The sequence below is a fragment of the Triturus cristatus genome, chromosome 8 (assembly GCF_964204655.1).
Source record: "Triturus cristatus chromosome 8, aTriCri1.1, whole genome shotgun sequence".
In the NCBI taxonomy this organism is placed as follows: Eukaryota; Metazoa; Chordata; class Amphibia; order Caudata; family Salamandridae; genus Triturus; species Triturus cristatus.
Window position 1 is genome coordinate 1685777403 of NC_140591.1, and position 27837 is coordinate 1685805239.

General features: G+C 44.7%; 1 protein-coding gene across 1 annotated transcript in view; it reads left to right on the forward strand.

Moving 5' to 3' along the window:
- The first annotated feature begins 440 nt into the window (after nucleotides 1-440).
- LOC146808605 (TRPM8 channel-associated factor homolog) overlaps nucleotides 441-27837 on the forward strand; it is a 234221-nt gene continuing 206824 nt past the window's right edge. The window contains exon 1 of the mRNA XM_085623623.1: nucleotides 441-643. The gene's annotated coding sequence lies outside the window, so the exon portion shown is untranslated. The remainder of the gene's footprint in view (nucleotides 644-27837) is intronic.

The window sequence follows — 27837 nt, forward strand, 5'->3', positions numbered from 1 at the left end:
ATATCAGAAGAGACACTTAGAAAGGAAAAGAATGTGCTGAGACCGCTCTTCCTGTGTCCATTGTCAGCCTTGACATTGGTGTGAGGTGGTGGAGCCCAGCAACAGTCCTATAATGCACCCTGCGTGATACCCCACGAGGGACGGCAGTGGCTGTACAACTTCTTGGTATTAGGGTTTCTAGAAAACACCCCTGCTATGGACTCCTTCTGGCTCTCCAAGCTGTTGGCAGCTGCTTGCACCACGAGGCTGTATGCCACTCACTGCCAGCTTCAGTTTGGATCTCAGGAGGTAAACAAACATGGCCTATCCTTTTACTGCAGCAAATAGACGCCGGGGGAGGGCTATGGGAGGGGGGCGACTACGCGATCTTCTCTGAGCCTGAGAAGCTAATCACCATCCTTTACTCCGACTATAAATGTTAGAACTCCACACTGTCCACCACTGCACACAGCAGCTCCTCTCCACACTGTCCTCCACTGCACACCTGGCAGCTCCACACTGTACTCCACTGCACACCACAGCTCCTCCCTCACTGACCTCCACCCCACACGGCAGTTCACACTCTGCTCACCAGAAGCCTGAGTGTCATCTCCACACTGCAGACCACTGCCCGTCTGGCACTTTACTCTCCACACCCCAGCAGGTGAGTCTGAAGTACCAGAGTGAGGGAAGTCTAGAATGAGTAAAGAAACAGTGTCCACTGGCACTAGGCGCTAATTATGCTCACATGATGACTTGCCTTATTCTAAGGGGTTTCCTACAGATTGTCACTTTACTTGTTTAGTATATTGGTGCCATTGTATATACTGCTGGTATTTTTACTTACAGTATTACGCTGTTTGCATGTTAGTAATGAGGATTGGCATTATTACCATTCTTATCTACTCTCATGTTAATGAGTGATCACTGTTGTAAAGATGATGACGTGTGTAGTGTATGGTTTTGAGTTGGATTGGGTTGTGCTGTGTTGACAGTGGCTCCTGGTGAACTTTGAAAGTGAGGGGCTTTGCACCATTCCACGAATGTCAATGAGGGAGTGGACAAAGTGGGTCCAAGAGACTGTCTACAGGAGGGGTGTAGGGTGAGAGGATCTACCCCATGAAAACATATTGAAAATATGAGATCAATCTTTGCATTTTAAAGCATATTTTCCACATACATTTGCTAAAAAGTCCCTTCCTTCTGAGGCTTGCCCACTGTGGTCCTCGGGCTCGGTGACCCTTTCATCCTCACTCCTGTATCCCTGACATTCCATACTCCCCCGCCTCCTCACACTTAACAATATATCACTCACACCAGTTGCACCTTCCTCGCACCCCCTCCCGCACCTGATCCTGTACGTCTCATTTCCTTGGTATGTGCCCTGTGCCCATCAATCCCCTGTTCTCTAGACCCCTCTCTGCTTGTGGTCCACAACCACTTCCCTCCTTCTCGCTCCACGACTCTTAACCCTTTGAATTTCTGAGTGTACCCATCCTCTTCATGTATCAGACTTCCCTCAACTCTTTGCCCAACGTCATCAGCCTCTTAACCCCCTCTGCTCTCCACTTCCCTCACCCTTGTGTTCTTCTGGTGCTCTCAACCCTCTTCACTGACCAATGACCCTCAGAGCATCATATCTTACCTCCCCCTCACCACATTTGTAGGTTCTTCATGGGGGTCTTACCTCCCCCTCACCACATCTGTAGGTTCTTCATGGGGGTCTTACCTCCCCCTTACCACATCTGTAGGTTCTTCATGGGGGTCTTACCTCCCCCTCACCACATCTGTAGGTTCTTCATGGGGTCCCTTGATCAGGAGAAGGCCTCTATGGTGTCTCAGATCCATTACTCAGTCAGTCTCGAGCCACATTTACGCTTGCACGAGTGCCACACTCTCAGACACCCGCACACTCACTTTCTCTGTTAATCTGTCTCTCTCACAGCAACTCTCTCTGCCGCTTTTTCTCTGTCACTCTCACAATAAATCTCTCTCACTCTATCTCTCTCAGACAATCTCTGTCTTTCTCACCCTATCTCTCACTCTGTCCCTCTCACAGTAGCTCTCCCTGCCACTTTTTCTCTGTCACTCTCACAATAAATCTCTCTCACTCTATCTCTCTCAAGCACTCTAACTCTCTCTCACTTGCTGTCTCTCTCTTTCTCTATCTCTCAGTCATCACCAGTGACCATGGGCTTATGTACTAAGCTATTTTGCAGTCACAAAGATTCTCTTTGCAAAACTTGCAACTGTAAGATATCGTTGGATATGTACAAAACCAAAATTCAGATTCTCTAACACATTATGAAATCACAAATAGGTTTCCGAGTACATACCCATCCCGAAGGGGCATGTTTAGGGCATTACTTCGAATTTGCGATTTTGTATGGTGTGTATCAGTGGTCGCAAACCCCTGCTTACCAACACCTCAAAGGATGTGGTAACTCATTCGCAAATATTGAAATATGAGGCCAGGTTCTCCTTGAACCAGAACACAAGAACCCCTCTCCCTGTTTGGGGCTCATCAGTCGTGTGCATCCTGATTCAGGATGAAGTATTCCTATTGGAGCCAAGTCCAGAGGGATTTGCATATGGCTGTGTTTGAATTGAGGTGAAGTGGTGTATAAAATAGCAATGACTTCAGATGCAGCAGAGTAATTACCAGTGGCTGGGATTAATTCAAGCATTCATCCATCGCTCTTGGTATACTCCAATGGGGGACCGCCATTGAACACTGATAATTATGCAGCATATTCTTACCACATGTTAGGCTCAAAGAGCTTTCAAGAAGGCTGCAAATGAAATGAATCTAAATGTATCATGTGAGAAGTTGGCCTGGTATATGCCACTTTCTTAATATATGGTTTGGTCTCCCCCTGGGGCCCATTGTATTTGGTGCTTTTTACTGTCGTTTTAGAACTGTATTATTGTGTATCTTGGACTCTAACCTCATAAAGCGAGTGTTTAGAAATAAATACATATATTTTATATATACCTTGTGTGATTCTCCTTTCATTTGGTCATTCAAGAGGTTATTAACTGGTAAACCAAGTTGCTTTACACTTCTTTAAGACTTAGCCTGAAGGCTGCTCTCCATAGCTACCACTAGGATAACTTTCAATAAAGGTTGTCTTTAACCTATCACCTCTAAGGGGTATAACTAGTGGACAGCATATGCCAGGCCAAGTTCTCACATTGGTGTGCAGCGGTTGGATTCAAGCTTGCTATTGCTTTACCAGATAATTCCAACCGCGACTTTCCCATAGAGTAGTACGGGGCTCGCACCTGTGTTCTCACACTGCACACGGCCCCCGTGGGTCCTCTGTGTCACTACCTTGGGTGGTTCCTTGGGGTCCCAGTGATTCTACAGGCTCCAGGCCGTGGGTCTTGTTAAGTCGTGGTTCTTATGCCACTATTTTAGTATATGGTTTGGCTCGCCCCTAGGGCCTGACGTGTATGTGTGCTATTTTACTGTGATTATTGAAGTGTAACTTATGTGTTTGGACCTCTAGAATCATAAAGAGACTAGGAGGGTGTGTTTAGTAATAAATATATATATTTTATATATATTCCTGGTGTGGATATCTTTCATTTGGTCATTCAAGAGATTGTAGAGTGGTAAAACAAGCTGCTTTACATTCCTTCACGACTTAGCCTGAAGGCTGCTCTCCATAGCTACCACTAGGGTAGCTTTCAATAAAGGTTGTCTTTAACCTATCATCAATAAGGGATTGTTTGGACTGGTGCAGGGTGCCCACTATAACTAGTGGACAGCATATACCAGGCCGACTTCTCACACTTACCTCCTGCTTATGTTTGGCATGCAAATGAATAAGGGTCTGATAATAATATTTGAGCCAGGGACTACAATTTCTGAAATTAGGAAAATCTGACCAAAAAGCAGCTGTAAGTGCAACAATGCCCCATGTGAGCCCAGATGGAGAATGTCCTGAGAGACACAGCCCATAGTTTAAGGGGAGCATTAGCCTGGCAGGTAGAAGATGACACCTGTTTTATGCAGAGAGTTTCTAGGGGATGTCTGTTAGCTAATACATCCACTATGTACTTTAGGATTCAGAACATCGGAGTAAATTTAAATAACAATTTAGCAGGTCAGTTAATAGCTGTCAGTAACAGTTCAGTTCAATCAACTTCATTTCAACAAGAAATTTCATAAAAGCAATTATGGCACAACGTAATTAAGAATGACATAAAAGCCAATAAAACAGAAGTACAGTGTACAATATGTAAACTTCCATAGTTAGAAGAGAAATTTAAGCAACTTGGTACTCTGGGGCAGATATAACAAATTTATCTGGACAAAATGTAAAAGCCAAAATGGAATGATACATTATACATGAGTACGCATAAAATAAGTCCAACTCGACATAATCATAAAATATTTGAGTGCTGATAAAATCTTGTAAGGTTCACTTAGAATTCATTTGCCGTCGTATGGCCACGTCTATCCCAGAAACTTGGCCAGAGACCATACAACTGGGAGGCGGGGTCTGCCATGAGGATTCTCCATGCTACAATGCAGCTTCAAGTAACCAATAGTCTGCATAAAGGAGAGGGACTTTTTCGAGGCTTTATGTAAGCTGGACAGACAAGACATGGGAAATGGTTTTCACACTAGATGGACAATGGGTACATTTGTCCTTCCTATCAGAATTCAAGTTTTTAGTAAAGTATTTGATTGGGAGAGATCCCACCCTGAATTGGGGGTAAACTTCCTATCCAGGGGGACAGATATGACCTCTCAATATGGCTCTAGAAAACAACTGGACTTAAAGCCTGTAAGTCTTCCTGTCAAGGATGACCTGTCCGCTGCAGGCCCTTCAGCCGCAAGGTTTGCTTCACCACACTGCTCTTTTAAGGTAGCAGCCAAGGGAAGGGAGATCCCAAAGGGTCATCCCACAACTCCCTCACAGCAACATCTAGTAGGGATTAGTTTACCTTTTGGAGCCAGACTCTCTTTCTGGAGTGATCTGCTTCAATAACAGCACTAAGGGACAGCGCGCCATCAGCCAGTTCTGGGGTGGACCATGTTCTATGTCAATAAAGAAGGGGCAAAGTCTTCCTCTGTGACTATTGCTTTCCTGCCCATGTCCAACAGCAAAGGTTTGAAAGGAGTACTTTGTGGGATATGTGTTACTGATCTCAGGAACTTGTTTTCTGCGTTGGTGAGTGTAGTGATGCCGGAATATCCCATAATTCGGCACCATAGAGGACCGAGCCCAGAACCTTTTCATCATAGATTTGGAGAACTGGGCTAATTGGTTTGGTAGGAGGTGCTAAGCTCCTTTGGTAAAATTCCAGCAATTTGGCGATGTCTAAGAGACATAACTTCTATTTGTGGACTCTGTGGGGCATATTATCTAGGAGATGCGATATTTATCGCAAATCGCGCTTAGCGCGATTTACTCCATCGCTGGATTACATCGCCAAGTTAGCGAGGTATTATCAATGTTTTGCTAACAGGCGATGTAATTCCAGTAATAGAGGCCGATTCTCAGGAATAGCGCTGTGAAATCCAGCGGTGATTTCACAGCGCTAAGGAGAGGCTTGCTGATAGGGGTGTGTCGACCTAACCTGGCAATCCACCTCTCATTATCAGTATGCCTGTCACTTTTAAAGCAGGCGTTATATTTCTGCAATAAACGCGGTTGGCGTGTTTATTTCTATCGCTTCACGGGTCTGCTGCATGGCTTGCTAATATTGCGAAGCCATGTCAGCGTGGATTCCCATGTTGTTCTACTCAGGAACGCCTAATTTGCATGTCATTAGCAATATAGATTGCTGACATGCAAAGTTGCAAGGAAACATGCGCTAACGCTTGTTAGCGTGTCCTTGATAATGTTGAGATGAGAAAATCGCCGCTTTTTCGGCGCTATGTGCCAAAAAAGCGGCGATATATCGCTTGATAATATGCCCCCAAGAGAGATTTGAAGTCAATGTAATGCCAAATACCTGAAAACCTCAATACGCTTCAGAAATTTGCCCCCCAATGTCACACTGCCCTTAAATGATTTATGTTGATTAAAGGGCATATACGTTGTTTAATCTGTATTCATTTCAAGACCCCTCAGTCCACAAAATTCCTCGAAGCGAGTCAAAGCATACTGCAGCCCACTCAGGGTTTTCAATATTAGCAACGTGTCATCAGCAAACAATAAATTCTGAATTTTTGTACCTGCTAATCACTGGCCATCTCGTGAGAGAAAGGAAAGAACGTGAACAATGCCCACTAAAAACCATTTGGCGTGCCCCTTTGTCGGCTTGAAATTCTCACTGAGCTCCCCCTGGGAGCCCCAGCGCACCCTGGCAGTGTTATCATTGTGTAGCCGTACCAGCAGAGCTAGCAGAGCAAGGGGCACGCTCAACTCATGCAAAACCAATCACAATTTGTGGCGTGGGACCAGGTCAAAGGCGGATTAAAGGTTGACAGAGGCAGCATATAATCTGCCCTTGCAGATAATTATTGTCCCCCAGAAAGCATCTGGAAACGAAAGACCTGATCGATGGTAAGTACAATCTCATGAAACCCAGCCTGAAGTGTTGAATGTGAGTTGTTAACCAATATTCACTCCTGAATCTTGCATAAGATGAGACGAGCAAAATGTTTCTGGTGTGAGCCTATAAGGCTGATCAGCCTAAAGTTTGCTGGCAGGTACTTGTCCCCTTTTTTAGGTCTCGCTGAGCCCAGCGCATGCGCTGGCTCGGAGAGACATTTTGGAGGTGAGTTTTCAAAGTGCTGCTGGCTGGCCTAGCACTTGTGTTCATGTGACCGTGTACGTGTGAACCGCTAGCCTTCAGCAGCACTTTGAAAACTTGTGCGTCATCGCGATCACTTTCGCTTTCAGAGCGATTGCGATGACTCACTGTCTGTCCTCTCATTCACTGCTATGATTCGTGTGTATAATCCTTCACTGGAGCTTCAGCCCAGATCCGAGATCTTGTTTCCACAAGCATCTGCTGTGGTCATTGTCCTTCCATAGTCCCTCGTTTGTGTCGCTCTCCAAACGCCAACGCCCTCATTCTCACAAATCCCGACACCCCTCACCTACTGTCACTGGGTCCTCGCTTGCGCCTCTTTCCAGAGATGAGTTCTCTATTTCCTACACCATCTGCCGCTGTCAATCACTGCCTACGGCCCCGAACCTGTCCCTCTATACACGGTAAATTCTCTCTATTCACAAGCAGCGGCTTCTGTCATTCGGGGTCTGTGTCATCTCACTGGTGTTTCATTCCTCATCTGTGCCTCCTCTTTCCAACAATACTTTCCCTTGTCCACATCGAGCAGCCCTCTCCTGCCTCGTCCCCCATTACTGATTTGAACTCCCTCTTCCAATAAAGACCTAAATGAATGAGCAGTAAAAGCTTGGCTTTTTGTCTTCCCCTTAAATGCTCAGCATCGACCAGGGAATGTATCCTGCAGAGTTAGTTCTAAGAGTGCGCATCAGAAATTCAGAGGTAGTCGAATTCCTATTCCAGAAAGCGCGATCACATATTAATCCAAAGTCAAAGTTCGCCTCACCATCTTTATTTGCAAGCCACGACCTCTGTGGCCCACCCCGCCACGACCTCTGTGGCCCACCCCGCCACGACCTCTGTGGCCCACCCCGCCACGACCTCTGTGGCCCACCCCACCACAAGGGACCACTGCAATGCTGTAGTATAGGCGGTAATAACAAAGTAACTGCTACTCTTGACAATGTGGGCTGCTGTGGTGAGACCCTTAACACCTGAGCATCCCTCTGGTCTTACAGAGCTCACCAAGCACCAAACACACACAGTTAAAGAGCAGTTATCGCCCAACTCAACTGTGCAACTATTTTGACCCATCGAAAGAATGAAAGGCCGTATAAGCTCCTCTAGGGCTAGAACACGTAAACTGCAAGTTGCACTAGACCTGTAGAGGCGACTGGAGAAGCATGAAAAAAGCATCCACCTCGAAGGCTTTCAGCAAGGCCTTACTCACAAAATGTTCTGGACTTCAAAATAGATGGTTTTTTACTGCTTTAAAAACAAGTATTGGCATAGCCAAAAGGTCTCGCCTTTGGGACCTTATAAGTGTTGCACCAAGGATATTGTGCTGGTTAACTAAACACTTATAAGGTCCCAAAGGCGAGACCTATTGGCTATGCCAATGCTTGTTGTATATAGGAACCAATTTCGCTCCCCGCCAGGAGTCCAGAATTGGAGCACCATTGGCTATAACATTTGCAAGGATTAAAATAAATCGGGACCAATTGTCCCTCTCCTGCAAATACAGATCAGCTGGAATACTACCTGGGCCTGGGGCTCTACCATTTGCGACTGAATCTAATGCTGCCTGTACATCAGTTAGTGTGAATGAAACATCGGTCAGGACTAAAGTATAGGAATAATTATGAGTGGTCAAATCATCTAGTCCAGAATATAAAGGTGCCAAATGCTCAACCCATTAATAGGGAGCAATAACATTATGAAGGGTGGGTAGCTGCCCACCTCTACCCCATTCCACTAAGGACCAGAATGTTATTGAGTCTTTTGCAGAGCAGGCCTGTTTGAGGTCCTGCCCCCTTGCTTCATCCCAGTTCCGTTTGGCTAGAATCGGATAAGGTTTGTAGAATTTCCTGTCAACATGAATCTTTGGAGTTAATGGCTACTGCCGATTCTTTGCGAGCTAGCCTGCTCTCTTTATTAAACCACTATTCTTAAGTGGGGGCCACCTGCTGTTAACAGAGACAGAGAAATCAGATTTAATGTGGGTGAATAACTTATTATGTACGGCTGTTAATGATTCATGAGATCCCTCGCTTAAGAGTCTTACATTCATTTCTTCTGTGGCAGTAAATAATCAATAGCATAAATAGTATATATATGTAGATGCAATGTGTGTAAAGCTGCATTTATCACCATTATGGTGTAGGGAGGGTCACGGCTCACAAGAGGCAACACTGTTTAATTCTGTAATTTTTTAGAAAATACTCTTAATTTATATATATATTATAGATATATATATATTTATATTTGCTGAATAAAACAAAGATTACAGGGATGTTATAGTTAGGCTGAGATTTCACTCATACGAAACAAGTGAAATTCAGCAGTTATAGTTAGCTGAGCTAACTATAACTTATGCCCCCGCAATGCACTGCTTATGACCTCACATATTACATCACTCATGAGATAGTCAGTGACATCACCAAAGAAATCACTGAATGCATATGAAATGACATTACTGATGACATCTCTCATGACATCATCCACAGAACCACTCATACACCCACTCACACTCACATAGAACCTCTCATATGTCCACTGACACACCTACACAACCACTCACATACCCATTCACAGACCCATACCAGTACTCATACCCACTCACTCCTCCATAGAGGCAGATACACACCCACCCACTCACTCACTTATATAGCCACTCACACAACCATTCAGTCACCTATACAGACACTCATATAACCAGTCACTCACCCATACAGCCACTCACATAGCCACACACTCACCCACACAGCTACTGACACACTCATATCTTTACCTATACCTATACAGTTGCTCACACACCCACTCATTCACCCATTCAAATTCACTCACCCATACAAACACTCACATACTCACGCACACACCCACATAATCACTTTCATACCCATTCACATATTCATACAAGTACTCACACATCCGCTCACTCACCCATAAAGCCATTCATACACACACTCCATTGCAGCTACTCACACACCAACTTACTTAACCAAACACCCACTCAAACAGCCACTCACTCACCCACACAACCACTTACACACGAGTCACTCAGTCATACAGCCAATCAAACACCCGCTCATTCACCCATACAGTCTTTACACACCCACTTACCCACCCATAGAGCCACTCACACCACCACTCACTCATACAGCCACTGACACACCTACTTACTCACCAATACTACCTCTCACACATCATGTCACTCACCCAGACAGCTACTCATACACCCACTTATACACCCATACTGCCACTTAGACACCCATACATACAGTCACACAACCACACCCATAAAATACATTAGAAGTAGTATCACTCAGCAGTAGTTCACCCAGTATACTAATTCAACTTTTGTAGTAGGTTAGTAGTATATATGTTTAACACTGATAAACTTTTTAAACATACTCACATTCACTGGATGATGTCGTGAGTAGTGTTATTGTTGATTTCAATTGAGATGAGGGAGGCAGGAAAATGGGAGCAGGCAGGAGCGGCAATGAGGGGAAAAAACAAGGAGAAAGCAGTGAAAACGAGGGGGCAGCAAGAACAATTTGTAGCCTATTTGGCCACACAATATTGACCAAAAAGCAAATGCTGGGGTAAAGTATGAATTTATAACAAATTAAGAACCAAACTCATGGATATAAATCTCAAGAATATATTGTAAAAATACAGAATCACCACTGATTGTGGAACTTGTCTCAACAAAATAAAGCATACAAACAATTAGGTTACTGTAGTACAAAAAATAAGAAACAGAATGTGATGCTCCATATAAGAGTTACGATTCTTTTGCCTATTCATGAATAAATCTAATTCCCCTACACAATCCTAACTACAGCAAGGTTAGTAAATCAGAAATATTGCATAGCACGAAGCCACACAATGAGAATATAGCAAAGAGGTCTGTACCCCTTAGAGTGTAAAAGTGAATCTGCCTACAAGACTAAAGTATGACCATCAGTCAAACACACTGAACATTTTAGAACTCCACGTCATCTATTCCAGTATTTGTGCACCTTCTCACAGCAGGAATTGCCACACGTACTTTGTACTCCCATCCCATGGACTGAACATCAGGTGTCCTTGGATGTCTCCTATCTCCAGATACAGCATGCATAGGTATCCTCCCTCCTGGTTCAATAGCACCCTTTGCCCTGCCAATAGTTCCCCTTCCGAGCCTCCCTATCTCTAATACACAATGTGCCTTTCACTGGCTATGAGATTATCTGAACTCACCCGCAGGGAAGAAGAAGAAACCACTGCAACCCAAGCAGGCGTTCACGCCGGTGGTTTAACAATAAAACCCACATGCTTAGGGCCTGTGGTCATGCTAACTTAACCGAACATTTCAACACACATTAAAAAGCATGATTATAAGTACGTATATAGTAACAAATTAGCACAGCACACTTTGTTAAATGAATAGATGATTCTATAGGAGTTTCCCTTTACATAAATATGGTACAACTCAAAATACACAAATGTAAATGGGAATGGGAAGTACAATCTGTTGGGATCTGGTTGTAGCTATCTACCAAGCTTGTGTGTGAGCTTGTGCTGTCAGGGGGGTTCCACTCTAGAGTGTTGGGCTCCACGACAGTTCAGTTAACGTTGAGGGCTGACAAGTGTAAATTTCTTCAAGAGGGTGTTGATTATCTTAGTCATCATATCTCACTTAATGGCATTGAACCTAAACTAAAGATTATCGAAGCAATTCAGAATGCACCCACACCCCTGAACAAAGACCAACTCCGTTCTTATTTAGGGCTGGTAAAATATTATGCCAAATTCGTCAGCAATTTTTCCACTAAAACTGCTTCCATGCGCAACTTACTAAAGAAAAATGTTAAATATGTATGGGATGTTGACTGTAACGACAATTTTGAGCCCATCAAGCAGGAAATCGTACATGCTCGCCCTCTTAAACTTTTTGACATTAATGATTTATGTATTGTATCTACAGACGCTAGCAATGTTGGTTTAGGGGCGGTGCCTCTTCAGAGAAGGAGCAATGGTCGTGAAGAAACTATTGCTTTTGCTTCAAGGACTTTAAAGGGTGCTGAGAGCACCTATTCTACCACTGAAAAGGAAGCTTTGGGTTTGTGGTCGGATATTCAGCATTTCAGACATTTTTTGTGGGGCAATGAATTAATTCTTAGAAGTGATCATAAACCTTTGGTTGATTGTTTACCACGTATTTCTAAATGGCAATACAGATTGCAAGAGTTTTGGTATCGGCTTGAGTATGTAGCTGGAGCCAAGAACCATGTGGCTGATTGCTTATCCAGGTTTCCTCTCTCAAGTGATGATGATGATGTGGGGTGTGAAGATTTAGAAAGTGTTTGTGCTGTGCGTTCTTTGGGGGGGCTCTTTCGGAACATGAATGGTCGGAAAGTGAATCAGAAGATATTGATGTTGTTAAGGTCATTGATCTCTTAGCTGGTGTATGGCCTAGTGACAAGGATCGCCCTTCTGAGCTAGTGCCCTACAAGAGGGTCGCGGATGAATTATCTGTGGTTGATGGAGTGTTAAGGCGTTGTGGTTTATTAGTAGTTTCTGAATCTTTACGCAAGAGGATGTTGATTTTGGCTCATGAGGGCCATCCAGGTATTTGTGCAAAGAAACGCAGGATTAGACAAGACTTTTGGTGGCCTGCCCTGGATACGGATGTTGAACATTTTGTTTGTGACTGCTGTACTTGTGTTACGAGTGATAAATCCCAGGTGAGCCATCCCGCTCCTGTTGAACCTATTGTAGTGATGAACACTCCTTGGACTAAGTTGGCATTTGACATTGCGGGTCCTTTTGGGCTCATTGGGAGTTCTCCCAAATATGCTTTAGTTTTGATTGACTATATGTCAAGATGGCCTGAAGTTAGGTTTGTTGACAATGCGAACTCCTCATCAGTCATCAACTGGTGAAATTTCTCAAGGATATTGGTGTTTAACACACTCTTACTTCCCTTTATCACCCCCTCAGCAATGGTCTTGTTGAGCGCTTCAACCGTGTTGTCAAGGAACACCTACAGTTGGCATTAATTAATGGGTTGCAGTGGCAGCAAGCCGGCAGTGACATGCTGTGGGCTGTGAGGAGCACCCCCTATGTCAGTACTGGCATCGCTTCATTCACCTTACTGAGGGGAAGGGTAGCTGGCTCCAAATTAAACAAGGAATGGATGTCCAGGAGGGAAGTGGACACAAACAAATTGTCAATTGTAACTGATGTCAGGGCTGCTGTTCAGGCTAAGTATGATTCTAGGCCTGGAGTTTGTCGTTCTTTGCTTATCAAGATAGGGGATTGGGTGAGAGTTAAGAGACCCGTTTTTTGTCGCAAGGGGGAGTCTTGTTTTTCAGCTCCCAAAAGAGTGTCTGCACTGAGGAATCATGTGGTTGTGTTGGAGAACGGAAAAGTGTGGAACAAGTGTGCTGCTTCCATTGTACCTGAGTCCATGTCAACAGAAAGTGTGGTGTTCATTGTTCCCCTACAGTTGTGCCTTCCGATGTTCATGGTAGGGAACCTGTTCATCATGACCGTGTTCTTTCTAGGGGTTGCATCTTCCAGATTGAAATTTGTTCCTGCAAAGTTTCATGATTACGAAATGCTGTAATGCCGTCTCTGTTTATTATCCGGCTGATCTCTGACTTTGTTTTTTCTCCTTCTTTCCTTGCTTTTCTTTCTTCCTTATTCTCTCCATTTTTTGTTTTTGTGGTGAAGGACGTGGGGTGTGTTGGGCTCGCGTGTGAGCTCGTGCAGTCAGGGGGGTTCCACTCTAGAGTGTTGGGCTCCACGACAGTTCCGTTGCTGCCGGGACCTGGAGGTTGTTGGACGTCATGAACTGGACTCCTACCTTCAAGGTGCTGCGTCTTCGTCTTCCTTTCAAAACCTTTAACACTATTTTCAATACATTAGGGGACACCCTCATGAGAATGTCTCATTTCTACCATAAATGCACCTCCAGTAATGCGGGAAAGCGCACCGCTTCCTCTGAATGATATTAGCACTCACACAGTATATGACACTAAGCGCACACATTATGTGCACAGTTGTGATATGAAAGGGTGGAGCCAAATTTAAGCTGCTCCAATGTTTTTATGGTAATAACTTGCTCAGCGTATGAGTCAGCCTGGATAACGCTGCACGCTAGCGCAGGGTTGACGGGCGGAATTGACTCCTTGCTGCTCTTGTTACACATGTTTATCGTGGAAAGACAGGGGTCTGAGTCCACCATGACAGAATTCAAATGTGGGACCTCCAGAGTAGAGTCCTCTGCAGGTGCACAAACCCACCATGGCAACATCCCACCATTAGAACTGGTGACCTTGTTTCCACAGCCAGATCTCTGCGTGGCTCTCTGATACACCAATCTATCCCAATACCACATCAATACATTTGTCTGGGATGCATTGAATCCAGATTCGGACCTTTCATATTGTTTTTTGCTCTCCTGACCTGCAGGTTATATCTCTGCAGCAGGCACCTAACCCACACACTAACTAGTGGGGATATAACACTGTGGCCTATGAGTCACCGGCATTTCTCTTTAGCAGCAGCATGGCCTCCCCCATTGATATCACTGGGATCAGTGGCCTTCAGTGGCAGACAGATATAGGAGTCGACGAGGCTATCTCAGCTCTATCTGAGGTTATATGAACCCGCGGCCTGTAGTCCACACACAAATCTATGCAGCAGGCACTGCGGATACTCAACCATTGATTTTAAATGTGAATCTGACCTGCAGGTCACACAGAGATGTATTTGGCAGGTGCCTAGACCCTGCTTTCTTGGGGACACCCTGGCTCCTGGTCGACGGGTGGGTGGGCACCCACGAAAGGCGGACGGATAGTCTTCGAGGTCTTGGCGGGGAGCAGGGTGGGCCACAGCTTGTGTTGCTGGATTCATGGTACTCTTTCTGCTGGACACGCCTGGCTCTCTCGGTTCCACCCTCTTGGACTGTTAGTGTCTTTGGCCTGAACCCTTCCACCTTCTGCTGGGGTTGGCAGGGGCTCCCACTGGGTCCAGCCAGGCTTGTGGGTGAAAGGTCATGTCCCAATGCTCAAACAATTATTCTTGCGCCTGGCCACCTGGGGTTGCAGGGTCAGCCTTCCCTTTGAACGCGCACACATTCCTGGCGACTCTCTCTGACCCTCAAGCAGCAGTCTGCATGGCGCCCTCTATCTCTTGTCCACGCCAGGGTTCCCTTGAGAAGTTCCAGCCTGGACGCCAGTCTCGGATGAAAAGTCCCCAGCTCAGGGGGGGCTGGAGCTCTGCTTGTTGTTAGCATGACCCCATTGTTGCAGTGAACACCGAGCAGCGGCAGCGACCGCCGCTCCTCCGCCCTGTCTGGGTCAAAATGATTACAAATTGTCCTGTTAGGTAACCGTGTGCACTCGCCGTGTGCACTTACCGTGTGCACCTCATGCTCCAACATGAGAATAACACGAATAGAGGTGCACCACATTCAATACTTCTTCAGAAAGAAAATTCCCATTCGAATTCCAAAATTGTTCCGGCTCTTCTTTTTATTACGCTTGTTGCAGGCACAAATCAGCATCGACAGCCAAAATGTTTATAATTATGTCCAGCCAATCAGCCCTTCAGTTTCCAAACCTCTTCCTGCCGTAGGAGCCATACTCCATACAGACCCCAGAAGGTTTGTCGTGTACTTTGTGGCCAAGTGACCGTGTGTTTGGCATCTTATTGAGCGCCATTCACCGCACGTAGACTCACCTCACATCTCGTGCATTGCAACACTGTATGTACGAGATGTGAGGAAAGTCTACGTGCGGCCTGAAACGACATCAAAATATTTCTGTGGAACATACGCCCTGCAGAGGTGGGGAGGCTCCCTGGTGTCCCTGCTGGGCCACAGCATCAGCATCCGTGGCACTACTAACTGCTGACGTCAGAGCATGAGGCGGTCCCCGGTGCAGCTGAGCTCATCCCAAACTCTCCACAATGGCGCTGTGGCGAAGCTCTCTTGTGCTCCAGCGGATGGTGCGGTCCAGGAAGGGCTCCCCCTGGTGGTGCTCGAGAGCTTGCATTGCCTTCGCAGGCGGGCATCCTCCGGCATTGCTGTGTGGTTTCTTTGAGGGTCATTTTGTAGTGTAGTTCCTATACCCCTTATAGGCTCTGCGCATTGGAATAACATACACTATAGATTTGACATAGGACTGAGGTCAGTATGTCTCTATCGAGTATATTAAACTTAATTACTTGTGTGTGCCAGCTAACTCAGAGGTCACTAGAAACTTCTCGAATATACAAGAAGGGAATAGTTTCTGACAACCGCATAAACATGACAACTTTGTTTCCCTTAGAGTCGGAAAAATCTCAGAACCGTGGAAACAATAGATAACAGTTTCACTCAGTCAATCGTGCATGCTTCGTTTCTACAGAGTTGCATAGAAGTAGAGGGACGGGCGTTTCAATAAAAAGGGGTTTATTAAACAGTCTTATTTCTCATGCAAGAGATATGAACTGCTACAATCATAAGACAGGATGCGAAGTACAATACGTACAGGGCTAGCAGTAAGATGAAATAATACTGCAATAGCATGGTTTGTAGCTATGACATATATTAATTAAAATACATATATAAATAACACAGGCTAAAATGTGAATACTCATCTGATGCTTCTAAATAGTTCTACCCCAGTGTACCTAACCTAAGTGTAGGACGAGGTAAGAAGTAGGTGCTGTTTTCTAAAGTATAGCTAGCTATAGTTTTAGTTTTGCCAAGAGTTGCCAAAAGTTTCTATAAGTTCTAGTCTGCTCCATACCTTAGAATGTGTGAGATTGGGATCTCTTTCCGGGACTCGATATCTAACACCCCGCAAGGGGAGTCAGAAACACTGAAGCTGGATTCACTGCGAGGAGGATGACAGCGTCTGGTCAGTGCATCAGGCGGGAACTCGATCTCCTTCCGAACTTGTCGTGGCGAACCGCAAGTAGGCAGTCGAACTGGACCGCACCGGACCCGTGGTTTGCCAGGGAAAGTGAAGGTATATTTATAACTCGAAGGTGTTTAGGAATGCCTGTATTGACGTAAAAGTCGGGCATCGGAACGCCATGAATGAACCCCTAAGGAATAGATGTTCATGCATACTAAATGAGTTCTTGGAGAAATCAATATCCAAGCAAGGTTAATTCCTAAAGGCTTAAGAGTCTGGTTTTCAAAGAACTCGTTGTGAAGTGGATAGATGGATGTAGGAGACCATGCCTGTATTTGGTTAGCATGGACAATGCCTAAATAAGTGCTGGATTTTCTATGCCTAAATAAGGGCAATATGAATTGTACGTATATAAGGGCTTAAATCGGGAAACCTATATATGGAATCTAAATCTACGCACAACAGTTGCTTTTGGGCATGTTCCTAAGCAAAGCTGTAGATTAATGCCTCAGCCCGTTCCCCATACCCATTCCTCAGGGGAGGTTGTCTTAGCAGGTAGTCGCCCGGGTTCCCCACCCCTGGGCAGTATATGACCGTGAAGTTTGTCTGCTGGAGCTGAGCCGCACACCTCTCAAGCCACAGCAGTGAATGGTGTGAAGGGAGTAATCGGCGTGTGATAACTTCATCAGAATCAGCTGTTTCCAGTTTTAGTATATGCAAGGTAGGCGTTCCCACTTAAAATCCCCTATAAAACTGATGCAGTGGTATTGATGACATCTTTCCAAAGTGGCACATCTTCTAGAGGTTGGCCCCTGAGCTTGAGGTGTGTCAAAATACCTACGCCTCTAAAACCCAGGCATAGGAATGATGCACTGGCTGTTCCAGAGGAATTTGACCGGCCGAAGTGACTTGTAACAGTGTCATCTGCAATAAGTGCCATCCCCTCAACAGGTAAATACACACTTACGGTAGGTAACACAGTAAATCACACATTAGACACCACTAATGACTTATGAGTTATGTCACACATACCTAGGCATAGAGGTACACATAGGTACATTATGCCCACTTGCATGTGTGACAGCGAGGACCAATGTGCTGGAGTGCAAGGTGAGTTTTTCACCTTTTGACACTCCATTACATTGTTCCCCATACACTAAGCTACTTGCGTCAGTCAAAACTGATGCATCGCCCCTTTTTTTATCACACTGCTGTAATTGAGTCTGGGTTTTTTTTTGTCCTCATTCGCCACCAATCTCACTTCACTACGCATCAATGAGCTCCCTACCAAACTCAGCAAGCTGGGAGAGGGTGGGCAAATAGGTATAGAAGCCCACTTACAGGTACCAGAAGTCTGCTTGGATGCCAGTGATAGGTCAACAGAGATAACTCTCATACCAAGCTCCAAGAGCTGGGGAACCCCTACTGTAAAGTAGGGAGCACACGGCATAGGGAGAGTGTTGAGATAGCATAATCATAGGACTCAAGGAAAACAAAAAAATAACTCACACACTTCCTGGGCCCAAACCGAGAAGTAACAAGTCCCAGAATGTCAGCTTCTTCTTGCTGCAAGATCTAACAAGATCGAGTTTAGAAACCGCAACAGCTGATGACAGCCAGTCTGAGAAGATGGGAGGGGAAGGATCTGTCCACCTTTTGCAGATTTCTCTCCTGGCCAACAAGATGAAATAAAAAAGAAATGATCTAGGAGGGCCCGTAACTTTATCTGAAAGTCCAAAAATGATAAGGGACAAGTCAATATAGATTGAGGAACTCAAGATCCTTGTAAAAAAACAACCAACTTCATCCCAAAAAGTCTCCAGAGCGGGGCATTCTTTAAACATATGGATGTCCGAGGCTGAGGGCAACCCACATTTCTTGCAACAGACCGGAGGACCCGAAGAGAGTTTTGAAAGCTTAAGTGGAGAGAAGTAGGCCCGATGAATAGTATACAGGTGGTTTCTCTTCAGCCATGCAGGTTTTACCGTCTCTCATAAAAGCTTACACGAACTCTGCCACAGATGATCCCAATTTTGTGCTGGTAAGGAACCCCCCCACAGTTCCTCTGCAATCTTAAATTCACCATCTACAGAATCTGCAATGGCGCGATACCAAAATGAGACCTCCCTTCTCCCACGTGGTTTAGACACCAACTGATGTTCTAGAAAAGAGCTTTCCCCCTAAAAATTCCTATGATCAAGCTTAGATTGGGCCCAACTTTTCAACTGGAGATATTTAAACCTGGAGAGACCCTCATCGACTTTATCTTTAAGTTGATCCCATGAAATGAGGATACCGTCGGGAGCCAGGTCCCCCCAAACCACTAGACCAGCATCTTTCAGCCTGTCCCTTAAACACTCTGGAGTACCAGGAGAATCCCACAAAGGCGACAGACTGGAAAAATAGCTGAGTGTAATTGCTCCCCTAAGTTTCACCCAGGTTTTAGCGAATTCTTGTAAGACCTTCAGCCTGATCTTTAAAAAAATGTTGGGTCCCCAAATTTAAACAAGAAACCCTCCTCAGCTAAGCTGGCACCTCTGGGCATGGCTAAGAACATAACCCCTGCACCTGTGTTAACCGGCATTTTCAACAACATATGTGCATGTGTACGTTGGATAGCCCAGGCATAGAGCTGAAAATCCGGCAAGGCGAGGCCACCCTTCTCTCTCCTCCGCCTCAACTTTTTCCAGGCTATTCTTGGTGATTTGTATGCCCAGACCAATGAGCTTATATCACGCTGGAGCTTGTCAATCACAGATTTTTCAAAGTGTAAGGAGATACAATTAAAAAGAAAGGTGACCTTGGGGAGCATTGACATCTTAACTAGGTTGGCCCTGCCTAAGATGGATAATGGAAGCAGGGCCCAAGATTTCAACAGCCTCCGACACTCCTTGGCCACCCCAGCTAAGTTGGTCTCGGCAATCTTAGTGATGTCCTGAACTACATTAATCCCCAAGTATCTCATTTTAGGGCTGATCTGATGCTGGTGCTGGTGCCATGTCCCCTCAAGGTGCCACGCTGTAATTTCGATTTTAGCAGCATTGATCTCATATCCTGAGACCAGGCCGACCTCCTGTGCCTGACTTATCACTGCGGGGAAGGCTGTTAACAAATTGGCTGACATGATTAAGATGTAGTCAGCGTACAAGGCAACCTTCCTCTCCCACTCTCCAAATTTAAATGGCTGAATATTAGGGTCATCCCTGAGCCGTTGAGCAAAAGGCTCGATATATATATCAAAAAGGAGAGGGGAGAGGGGGCAACCCTGTCTTGTCCCCTTTGAAATTTTAAAGGGCTCCGTGGTGTTCCCGTTCACAAAAAGTCTGGCCGTAGGTTTCTGATAAATCAGCTGCACTGATCGAATGAATCTTGGCCCTAGATTGAATTTCCCCAGGACTTCGGTCAAATATGTCCAGTTCACCCTATCGGATGCTTTAGGGAATATGCAGATGCCACATCAATGGCCCCGATGAGATCATAAGTAAGATCTGATAGCTGCCGTCCCCTGACAAAGCCCTTCTGGTCTAGGTGGAGAATATCACTTGCCAGACGTCCAAACCTAGCTGCCAAGATTGAAGCAAAGATCTTATAGTCTGCATTCAAAAGGGAAATTGGCCTGTATGACCCGCAGCAGGAAGGGATTTTCCCAGGTTTCAAAATCAAGATAATTGTGGCATCGTTCCACGAAGCAGGGAGCGCCAGCCCTTGCTGTAGGATCTGGTTGAAGAGCAATGTCAGGGTTGGGACAATCTTGTCTCTCACTGCTCGATAGATCTCCGCTGGGAGCCCATCGGGACCTGTGGCTTTCCCATTCTTACAGGACAATATAACTTCCCTGACCTCCGCTTGGGTAACTTCCCGGTCTAACTGTTGCTGCTGTCCAGGGTTTAGGGAAGGAAGAGTGATATCCTCGAGCCAGCTCTGAACACTAGAGGTCACCACCCTTTTGTCCTCACAATAGATGTTTTGAAAAAAGGTCTGAAAGACATCGCCTATATACTCATCTGTGGAAAAAGTTGTGTTTACCCTGACGATTTCTTTAATATGATTCCTTACCCGATCAGATTTAGCTTTCCAGGCAAGGATTTTTCCAATCCCTTCTCCATACTCGAAATGGGCGATCTTGCTAGCTTCCCATCTTCGAGTAAACCTGGCGTGTAGGACAGACTCCAACTGTCCCTTTAAGTTGTCATACTTAGCCTGGCGCTCTTGTTGGATTAAGGGGGAAGCTTGGCCGATTAGATCAACCTCTGCTACCTTAAGCTTGACTTCTAACGATGAAACCTTCTCTTTATATTTTTTATTCCTGTAGCTTGACCTACTTGTAATTTGACCCCGCAAGTAGGCTTTTAGAGAGTCCCAAAGTACTGGTATAGGACGTGAATCCACATTTACCCTCCCAAAAAAATCTATTTCCTGAGATAAAAAGAAAATCGCCTCTTCTTCCAGTAAAAGGGTACGGTCGAAGGACCATGACCTGTTAAGGCTAACTTTTGGTGGCTCAAACCCCAGCAAAATACCGGAGTGATCTGACAAATGTGAAGCCAGGTAAGAGATCTCTTTTACTCTTCCTCTTCGTGTGTGACTAATCAATATGTATAGTCCATTCTAGATGTATAATGATACTTAAAATTCCGGAACGAGGCTCCAATCTGCTGACCTGATTTTTCTCTCCATATATCTGAGAGGGCAAATTGCTTCATGGCACCCAATAAAAATTCCCGTGATTTAGACGGGACCCTAGCTCTGTTATTAGGTGTCTTATGAAGCAGAGGATTCAAAACAATATTAAAATCGCCGGCTAGTACTACTGGGTCAGGTAAATCGACCAAATGGAGAAAGATAGTCTTCAAAAAAGAAGGGTCGTCCTGATTTGGCCCGTAATAGCCAACCAGGGTGAGCTGGAACCCCATAATAACAGCTTTCGCAATAACCCACCTACCACCCAGGTCAGCTAGCTGGAACAGGATACGTGCCCTGGCCGATTTCTTGAAAATAATTAATACCCCTCTAATATTAGCTGTCTGATTAGTGCAGGCATATGGTCCTACCCATTTTTTATTTTTTAAAAGGGCGGTAACCTCCTCATTACGAAGATGAGTCTCCTGGAGGACAATGACCTGCGCAGGGGAGTCCCCGAGGTATTGCAAAATCTTATCTCTCCTTGGCCTTATACGCAGACCATTGACATTCCAGGACAAGATCTGGAAAACACTCATGGTGGATCAAACCAGTACACCCACAGAGACCAGCACCAGCAGCGAAGACAAACCCTGCAACCTGCAAAGCTCCCTAAAAATTCCATGATTACTCTGAAAGATGAGATTAGTACTGTAAAAAAGAGGAAAATGAGGACATTTTTATTAAATTTTTTACCTTGCGACACCTCACAACCTCCCACCCGTGCCCCCACCCACCCCCATGGAGAACCCCTACCCTTGAAATCTGGACGAAGTCCACAAGCTGCTCTCTGAGGCCCCCCACCCTCACCACCTGATGCACTAACTGAAAAACAAATAAAAGAAGAAAAAAAGGAGAGAAAGAAAAAAGAAAAAGAAAGACCTTCTGGCCTAAAAATTATACATTCTACGCTAGACTATATTACCCCTTTTTTATTTTTCCAGGGTTATATCTTATCTTATTTATTTTAATTATTAATTATTTTATTTTTTATTTTTATTTATTTTTTCCAAGTTTCCTTTCATGTTTAAACTTAAAATATCTAACCGCAATCCTCTGCTCTATTAATAGTACGCTGCTGCAGTGAGAGTAATTACCGTGACCCAATCTATACTAGAAACCCTGATCCGAATCCTATGTTCTGAAACCTTATAAGACCCTATTAAGCCCTCTTACTGATAGAATCCAGCAGCTCGTCCGCCTCCTGGATAGATCTTAAATTGTACATTTTGTTGTTGTACACAACCCTCAAGGAGGCGGGAAATCTCAGCTGGGCAACTCCTCAAGCTTTTTCACCAGTTCCCACTGCCTATCCAGAGTCTGCCTAGAAAGATCAGAGCGAACGTCAAAGGAAAAGTCTTTGGTCTTCACAGACTTTGTTTTCAATGCCAGATTCAAAATCTTTTCTTTTAACGCATAGGTAAGGAAGTTAACCAAGATCTTTCTAGGTTTCGCTCTATTTGGATTCTTGCGAAAGGGATCCCCATGCACCCTTTGTATGTCAAGATTTATTACAACTTCAGAGTCTTCAAGCTGAAGGGAAGATTTAAGCAATAAAGTAATAAATGATCTTAAGTCAGAACCTTCGTTTCCCTCGGGAACGTTCAAAATGCGTAGATTATTTCTACGTGCATTGTTCTCCAAAACCTCCAGTCTGTCCCGCAAAGCCGCCTCTTCTTTTTTAAGTCCCTTAATGTCTGTTTTTACCATCCCAAGATCTTCTTTCAATTCACCCACGTTGTTTTTAAGGGTTACCGGTCTAGAGCTCAAAAGATCTATTTTTTTCTCAAGGGATTCACAAAAGCTTCTTATTTCCCCCTGGTTGGCCGCAGAGACAGCGAAGCCCTTCTTTATATCCTCCGATAAAGTGACAAAGGGGGTCTCTAAGGGTGAAGGTGAAGAGACATCTCCGGACCCACAAACGAGACTAGCCAAGAGCGTTGTCTGGGACTGTGATGAAGAGCTACCAGGCGGGATAGCTGGAGTAAGAGGACTAGAAGGAGGGCTAGAAGGATTTATCATGGTTGCCAGAGGGTCAGAGACCATGCTGGGGTTCACCTGCGGGTTCGCAACTGCCACTATCTCTTGTTCAGACTCCATGTCTCTCTCTGAAATTTATTTAACACTTGATACGTCGGGACTCTCTCTATGGCACCCCCCCTGCGTGGTAATATGCAATACCTCAGGTAGCACTCTAAAATACGAGCGCAATGAAGGAGTGATCTTGCCAATGGCGCAAACAGGGGTATGCTTAGACCTCCTAGGTTTAACAGATCTGGCCTTAACTTGGTGGGTCTGAAAAGCAGAGGTGCTAGTTGAAGGCTGCACTAATATAGAAGCGCCGGAGACAAAACCTGATAACTAACTTGTAGATTTGGCACTATCTATATTCAGAACAGGGTCTTGACAAGACTCAGGGAGATTTTGATTGCTCCTAGTGCCTATTTTAGAGTTACTTTTCAATTGTGTTTGCGAAACTTTAGCGACACTTAAAGTCCCACCAATGCACTTAACAACCTTCCTATTCCTCTTAGAGCCCTTCTTAATCACAAGGGTGGGCTGCGGGACACTACAGACAGAAACAGAGCCAACGTGTCTTGGTTCCGGGCTTCCACCCCCCTCCTGCAGCACCAGCAGCCCCTGTACCTGAAGATACCAAGGGCTCCGATGTTTTGCCGCAATTCTCCTGCTCCTGCTGTTGGTGCCCTGCAACACGACCCTGTGGGGGACTACCACCACTGTCTCTGCAGCTACTCCCCCGTAGTTGACTCCGAGCAGTCATGACCAACTACATAGTCCGCCACTTTTGGGCCGGATACCTTTTGGCATCTTTCCCACCGATACTTCAGAATTTCTGACGCATCTTTGGGACCTTGCCTTGTGTCATCGAGCCCCGTATTGTATCTACAGCACATCATTGGTGTCGTAAGGATTGTTCATGCAGGCATAAGAAAGTTTGCTACAGTGCTGCCATGGCGCAGTGATGCTTCAATTCTTGTAAACATGCCCTTTCCTGTATTAGTACTGCTCTGAGTCCAACGGGGCTTGCCTCAACATGGTGCTTGGTGTTCTGGTGGGGGTTGAAGTATGCCATGGTGGCAAACCTCAGGAGGGAGTTTTTGATACCCTCAAAGGTGTCTTTCACCTAACTATCCCACCTCCATGTGGTGTTGGCCTTCATAAAGGTGCAAAGTGGTTCAGACAGGGTGGCTAGGTTCAGCATGAATCTCCCACAATATATGGCCATGCTTTGTAATTCCTTCGGGCTTTGGGGTACTTGAGCATCCTGAATTGTGTCAGTCTTGCAGGGATTCAACTGTATGTCATCCTTTGAGAAGACTTAGATGAACAATTCTATCTTGGGTTCAAAGAATTGGCACGTCTGCAGATGCATCAGAATATACTCAGCCAGCCTCATGAGGGTAGAGCGTGGGTGATGACAGTGTTCTTCTAGTGTCGTACAGTATAGGAATGGCACTGTCTATGTTTATGACACCCGGCATTCCATATATTGTTTCCTACATGGTGTTTTGGAATATATCAACTGCCAAGTTGATCCCAAAGTTTAGGCATTTGTACCTGCGCAGTCCCAAACGAGTTGAGAACACCGTAATGAATTGGCTGTCAGTGTCAAGTTCTAGCTAGAGGTACCCGGCATTCAAATCCAGCTTTGAGAACCACTGAGAGCCCCTTAAATTGGATATTATGTCATCATATGGTCAGGTCAGGTGCCATTTCCTTCAGATCGCCTTGCTTGGGAGCCTCATGTCTACTCATAGTCAAATGGTGCTGAGTTGCTTCAGCTGTGGCACAAGCGAATATACCCAAGTGGAGGCTACAACATTATTTTCAATGACTCCTTGCTCCTCAAGCTTTTGGAGTTCCTTCTCCACTAACGGGTGGAGGTGGATAGGCACCTTTTGGTGCCTGAGTGCAGTTGGCTGCACAGTGTGTACCATGTGCAGGTTGACAGGTGATCTCTTGAGTCTTCCTAGCCCTTGGAACAGTTGTGGAAGCTCAATCAGGATCTCCTCCACTTGGGATTCATGTATGTGCCTGGCAAAGAAGACCTTTCCAGGGTCTTCTGCCATTTGGCATCTACAGAGTTTGCCCTCGGTCTCCTCCGTGATGTGGAAACGGACTGGTCTCACAATGTCCTAGTTGTTGGCAATCCCTTCTATTATCTTGGCCTGTGGAATGGACTTTTGTCCTCCTTATTTTAAATTTTTTTTAAATATTTTTTATTTATCAACAAGAGAGTAACAATAAAGAGAACACAGTATTAAATGCATACAGATATCAAAGAAAATGATTACACACCTGAAAAAAAAGAAAAAGAAAAACACCAAACAAGTTCAAATTTCAAAGAAATAATTTGTGAGACAGAGAGCATAATTAAACAGAGATGAACTCCATATAAGACTGATTATAAATTAGAACAGAGACCCCCAGATTGCATTACATTTGACTACAGAGCGAATGCCTCTTGATTTAGCCAGCGCTGGTTCCATATCGTACGTCTGTCTTACTAACAACCACCAATCAGTGACAGAAGGGGTTTTTGGTGAGATCCAAACCCGGGCGATTGTTAGTCTTGCGGAAACCAGTAAAATTGCAAGTAAGCCATTAGATTTGGAGCTCAAATTCCTGCACCCCAACATAATTTCCATAGTCGTAAGAGGTAATTCCATCCCCAACTTCTGAGACAGAACTTGACCAACCTTCTGCCAAAATATTGACAATTCTGGGCACGTTACGAACATATGTTTTATGTCAGCCGCATACAGATCACACATTGGGCATTTTGTCCGATCACTGACTGAGTTGTTAGATGACCACTTAGCAATTCTTTCTGGCGTATAATATAGTAGACATATCGTATGATGTTGCTGCAGTCGCAAATTAGTAGATTGCACTACCTTATCTATAGTGCTAAGAGCTTGAGATATAGTAATAGCCGAGACCGGCGGCCCCAGAACCTTGCTCCAATGATCAGCTAATCTCTCACAGTCATCTAATCTATAAATACTTAAACATTTATATACCCTGCTAATCAAAGATTTTACGTTTACGGCATGTAGACAATCCCAGATGTCAGAACCAGATATATTCGTCAAATTTAAATGCCATAAAAAATAATCCCGGATCTGATAGTACTTAAACAGCATATAATCATTGGTCATTTATGCTTTATCTGCAGTTTCTCAAAAGAAACAAAGTCACTGTAGTCATACAAATCCTTTAAACATACAACACCGCAGCTAGCCCAGCATTTGCCCACAGCATCGATAAACATCTCTGGCAGGCCTGGGTTATACCAAAGGGGGAACTTATCATGAAAAAACGATGTATTGCACCTAAGCGAAACAGCACGCCAAATGAATATGCTATCCCGTACAGTCTTTAACTTAATCCTTTTAAAATAATTTGGGTAATTAATTCTATAAAGAAACATATTGCTCTCTTCACCCAACATAAACTTGTGACAATAAATGGTGCTAGCAGGATTGATGAGACTACGAGGACGGCAAAAAAAAGCTGACCAAAAATATATTTTAAAGTCAGGAAACTCAAGACCACCCTGGCTAAAAGGAAGTTTTAACAAACCTATTGCTCATCGCGCTTTTCTGTAACCCCATTTAAAACTGCTTATCGTTCCCTCTAATCGCTTAAAAAATAAATTAGGAACCCGTAGTGGAATGGAGTGGAACAGATATTGTGACAGACGATATTTACTGAATCTTACCGTACTTTTCTCCCTAAATGTCTTTTTCAAGGCTGATCTAAGATCAATTCAAACAAGCCCCAATTGCTCCATATCATCAGTGCCCCTCAAAGCTGCCTCTACATGTTGATCTTCTACTACACGAATAGCTAGAGTAGTCTCTTTAATTGCATTTCTTCGATCTTAATTTTGCCGCCAGATATATAGATGTGTGAACCCCCTAATATTGCTTTACATGTGTGCTAGACCACTATAGGAGAAGCTGACCCTATATTTTCCTTAAAAAATACTTTAAGTTGTTCCCTTATCCTAGCCACATACTCCTCATCTGATAATAAATACCTGGGAAACAAAAAGGATATAGGCACCTTATTCTCAGCAAAAATCTTAAATGAAAGGAGGATAGGATTGTGGTCGGAGGTAACTCTCGGACACATTTCCGTATCTATTCAGAGATACAACTTGTGTGGAGCAGAATAATACGAACAGCCCGATACATTTGGGTATATCGTTTTCAAACCCCCCTAATAGCCAGTAGCCGACCCAACTCTGTGTCCTTCGAATCCTGTAAAAAGCACCTTGTCTTGTTGTGTCAATCCCATAATTCATAATGGAGTTAAAATTTCCCATCACAACCCGTTCCCCCTCCCAATTCAGCATTTCGATATTTATTACATCAATAGTAGTAGGATCATCTATGTTGGGACCGTACAGTGAGCAAAAAACGTATTTCTTTCCCTTTATCGCCATCTGTGCTATAGCCCATCTCCCACCTTTATCCGACATTGTTTTACAGAC